This window comes from Triticum urartu, chromosome 3A (genome assembly GCF_056163025.1).
Source record: "Triticum urartu cultivar PI428250 chromosome 3A, HENAU_Tu73, whole genome shotgun sequence".
NCBI classification, from domain to species: Eukaryota; Viridiplantae; Streptophyta; class Magnoliopsida; order Poales; family Poaceae; genus Triticum; species Triticum urartu.
This window is the reverse complement of record NC_141875.1, coordinates 274,835,974-274,840,875: the sequence shown is the minus strand read 5'-3', so window position 1 is coordinate 274,840,875 and position 4,902 is coordinate 274,835,974. Positions and strand designations below refer to the sequence as shown.

At 61.5% G+C, this 4,902-nt stretch overlaps 1 pseudogene; it reads left to right on the top strand.

The window, feature by feature from the left end:
• The first annotated feature begins 318 nt into the window (after positions 1-318).
• On the top strand, positions 319-1,525 carry LOC147979445 (uncharacterized; annotated as a pseudogene).
• Positions 1,526-4,902: the final 3,377 nt, after the last annotated feature.

Here is a 4,902-nt window from a genome sequence, read left to right as displayed (position 1 = left end):
TTTCAGGCCCTGCCCCGCGAAACTCGCCGAGTCAGCCCGAGAGCCATCCCCCCAAGCTTCGCCTTCTCCGCTGGCCCTGGGCTCGCCGAGCTCGAGCAGCACCCCTGCCGCCAGACTGGTTGGTGGAGTGGTCTGTTCCATAGGGCACCTCGAGCCTGCGCGCCCGCTGTCCTTTCTTCATGAGTCCTCCTGGGCACATCCGGCTTGCCCCGTGCTCCTCCTCTGATCATAGATGGTGAATGGCTGAAGTCTGTCTTTGGCTCCTCCTCTGTGGGTGGACCGACGCCAGGCCGGATTCCCAGAGAGGTCCGTTCGGCGATGGCTAGGGTGCCAGCCCCCAGCCCCGCGCCGGGAGGGGGCTTGCCGCCTCGGGGCCCTCCACATGCTCCGGTGGAAGAGGGTGATGCGAAAGACGTGCTTAGGAGCGCTCGGGAGCGACGCGCCCTTCACGAAGAGTTCCTCCAGAGGGCGGCGGATGCAGTGAGCCGGATCGGGGCAGAGCTTGCTGATGAGGTTGTGCGCCTCGAGGCTGAAGGTTCGCGCCTTGCTGAGGAGAGGCGCAAACTAAAGGTAGCCGTCGCCCTCGCGCGTCACCAACGTGATCTCGACAATGCGAAGGCCGAAGCGTCGCTGGTAGCTTCGCGGGAGGCTTGCTCCCAGGTCGTCGAGGAGGCTCGGGAAGCAGACCGACGGTGCAAGGATGCGGAGGAGCGCGCATGGGAGCTCCAAGCCCGGAGCAACTCCCTGGAGCAGCAAGTGGAACTGCGCCAGGCAGCCCTTGAGTCGATGGAGGGGGCCTCTGTTGACCGGGCGGAGCTTCTGAAGCGCGAGGAGGCGCTGACACTGGAGGCCGCCGAGCGCAATCTTGACCTTGAGCGGTTGGAGACGAGGGAGCGCCTGGTGGCCCGGGCGGAGGATGACGTTGCCGCGCGCGAAGCCCGGGCCCAGGAAGAAGTCGATCGCCGCGTGGCGGAGGCTCGCTCGGCCTTTGAGCATGAATACGAGATGAGGTTGGGGCTGATCAGGGCCAAGGCCGAGGGCAGGACCACAGTCCTCAGGGCCAAACTGGCCGAAGTGACGCGGCGTGTGGACTCCTCTGCAGCCGCCCTTAGCGCAGCACAGGCGGAGCTATCCTCTTCCCGGGCCGAGCAGCTTCTTCTCCAACAGAGGGTTGATGACGCCGAGGCCATCGCGCAGCGGAATGAGGACGAGATCCGTCGGCGGCGGGTTCTGGAGCATGAGCATGCCCCCATGCTTCAAACGCTCAGAGAGAGGGCCAACACAGCTTTGGGCAACATCTACGAGGCTGCCGCTAAGGAGCCGCACGAGGTCAGCTACGCTGGCAACCTCCAGTTTTTCACCGATGTGGTGACACTTCTGGAGAACCGCTCCGAGAGGTCCCATTGGCTTGTCGAAGAGAGGAGCCGAGCCTTGCTCAGGCGTGCCTTCTCCCACGTATTTAGCTATCTGCTGGGCAGGGACCCCCACTTCGACTTCGACGCTGCCATCGCACCCGTGCCCATAGCCGTCCGGGGCGACCTGGCGCGATGGGTGGAGGACAACATGGACGCCCTCGTCAGGGCCTTTGAGTCAAAATGATGACGGCGTGGTCGTGGCTGCCAATGGAGGCGGCGTTGTGGACGAGCCTGGCACTGACGGAGATGCTAGAGGCGGCGGCGACAATGTCAGCGACGCCAGCGATGCTTCCGAGGATGCCCCAGAAGACGCGGTGAGTGATATGTCCAACTGACCGCATGTCATTGCTATTTATCCTGCACGAAGAAGGTTCGGGCTTGGCCCTGAAGAATGTAAGAGCATTTTGGGAGGGGAAGCCCCTCATGTAAAGGTTTGCAATTAGTACCCTGGTAAGCATAACGTTGCGCGTGAACTTAGCCGCTGGCCTGGTGATGGGTCAGCTGACTTGTGTACCTTCCGACCCCGACGAGTCCCGAGCGGGCCTGCGGGGGCCGCCGCACCTCGGGTGTCTTCTGATTAACTTGTAGATTCCGCGATGCAAACCTCCGGAAAGGGTATGGTAACAGCGGTCCTGGTTGTAAACGTGCCTGGCCCGGCCTGGCTCACGAGGGGCTTGCGAGGGGGGCAGCCGATGCTAACTTTGGATGCAAAGCCGAAACCAGAACGCGAGAGATTGCTCGAACGAGACTAAACACCCCTTCCCCCAAACACACGCAAGCATCGAGCTGAAATCCAACTTAAATCCAAATCGAGGAACTTTGTCAACAAGGAAAGGCAAAAGCAAAAGGCCGCGTCCGGCACCTAGTCTAGTCTTCGAGGTCTTCTCACCAGCGCGGAGCTAAGTGCTGCCACTGGGCGTGGGCGGGAGCACCCGAGGCCCGAGGGCGGCTCTCCGGAGACTCCGGGGCCTGTACAGCCCCACTCATTATTATGTGAGAGTGTCACGGGCGGCGAGCTTCACAGGCACTGGGCCTTCTTCATAGGTACCGACCTTGCTTCATATCGCCAGACGAGGGCCCCGCCCTGCGCCTCACTCTGCCGCCATCGACGGTGACTATAAACCAAGGGCGACGCCAATGGGGCAGAGCGGTCACCAGCGGTTCCCCCGATGACCACGGGTCCCCTGCCGGGGGCAGGCCCTGGGGCACCTCCCCGGCAGAGGGCCTACCTCCTGAGAACGCCTTGCTCCGACCGCCGCGGGGACGAACCCGAATCTCGGCCCCTCTCCTGCAGCCGCCTGCGCCCTCCTCCTGAGGGGTACGAGGCTGCAGAATTGGGGTAGCCACCTGCTACGGCGACCTGTATCTCCTGCGACCCATGGTTAGCATAAGCTTGCTCCTGAGGGATGAGTGGTACCTGATAGTTGCCGCCGCCGGTGCAGTTGTCGAGGCTCTCCTGGGGTTCCTGAAAGAGCTCAGCTCCTGGCATCTCCTCACCCCAGCCTAGCCCGAGGAATGAGCCATGATCTTCTTCCAGTGCGCACCCCTGGTCCACCATGCAGGGCACATAAGCCTCTGGGGCCACCGCCCCGTGCGCCTCGCCGTAGCACCCCGTATGCCACGCAGCCTGGCTTGGAGTGCCGTCTTGGGGGTGATGGCGCGGCGGTCCGCCGAAGCTAAAGGCCGCGGCGTGCACCCCTTCGTTGGCCTGAGAAGAGGCCGGTGTGACTTGTCACCCTGTGCCGGCGGAGGTGTTGACGCTGAACGGGCCCCGGAGTCCGCTAGAAGTTGCGTGCGCGCGCACGACGCCGCCATACGGCCCGCCTTGGGTCTGGGGTGGCAGCTGGATGCAAAAAGGAGGTGTTCCCGAGGCGGCGGCATCCAGGAGCTCGGCCACTCGCTCCAGCAACACCTCGTGGCCGCCCTCCAACAGCCGGCACATAGCAGCTCTCGGGCCACCGTGAGCACGACCCTGGAGTTCACTTGCTCCCGTCGGGTGTACGGCACCGTGGCCGCGGCGTGGTTTGAGGCCCTTGCTGCGGCCCGCACCTGCCATGGTGTGAGGGCAGGCGGCGTCTGGCCGCGTCGCCCGTGCCCCGCAGCGCCTTGTGGAGCGCGGGCTGCCTGAGGCGCAAGGTTGAGGTCGCCCTGGGCCGGTGACACGGCGTGGGCGGGCCATGCTGCCCAGCGGTCGGCGTTGGCAGCCGGGTCGCTTGACATCTGAACGGTGAGGTGACGGAACGTGATGCGGAGGAAGAAGGATTCCGGTGCACCCCTACCTGGCACGCCAAATGTCGGATTTGGGGTTTCGGCAGACCCTTGAGGTTCGAACACTAGGGTGCACATGGAGATCTCTCCCCTACCGATCCACGTCCAATCTCCTTGCGTGATCTAAGCTGGAAACAACGAACAACACAAGGGACATGAGGTTTATACTGGTTCGGGCCACCGTTGCGGTGTAATACCCTACTCCAGTGTGTGGTGTGGTGGATTGCCTCAGGGGCTGACGATGAACAGTACAAGGGAAGAACAGCCTCGCGAGAGGTTTTCTTGAGCTGGTGCGATGAACTGCTTGGGTGAGTTCAGTCGCCTCTCTCTCTCTGCTGGGGTTCTATCAGATCGCTCCTCCTGTCTTTCCCCTGTCTCCCTACTCTGTGGTGGCTAGCTCTATTTATAGAGGCCCTGGGCCTCTCCCCAAATAATGAGCGGGAAGGGCGCCAACAATTGGCCATTTTGGAGGGGAACATCTAGTACAAGTTATCCTGACCAAAGGTGGTCTTCGGCTGCCAAAAGCACTGGTGATGACGTCGTCTTGGGCTCCACGGTGACCTCCTTCCTGCCGCTCTGCTGGTCTTGGTCTCGTTGCACCGGAATGGTAACCTTTGCCCGATGCCTTGGCCTGTGCTTGCCCCCTTTGCACCAAAGGGGAAACAAGGACACTACGCAGGCCGGCGCCCGCCTGGTCTCGATCGTCATGGCTTGCATCACAGGCTCCTCGCGAGGTACCCCTGCCTTGATCTCTCCGCCTCCTCGCGAGCCTGCCTGATGAGGCTGCCTCTGAGGAAGCTTTCTGTCGTTTGCCCCGCGAGGCTTGGCCCCTCACGAGGGTCTTGAGCTTAAGCTAATGAAGATGGGCCGCGCTGGGCCCCCACTTGAGCCACACCGCAGGCCACAGGTAGGCAAGTCTGGGGACCCCCGTTCCTAGAACGCCAACATAAGGAACCTACTTATACATGCAAATTGGCTGGTGGAAAGCTCTAAGTTTAGTTTTTTTTGCATAAAGCTAGTTTTTCCCTATTAGGAAAGATGTTATTCTACTACTACACATTTGCATAGGATGAGTTGGCAAACCCAACTCCATTCGCTCCCAAGTTTCATTTTAAACCCAACTGTTTAATTAAAGGTGAGGAGATCTCCCGGCATTTCCACTACTAGATGCTCAAGTTGTCCGTAACCGGGGACACGACTAATCGATTAGGTTGACACT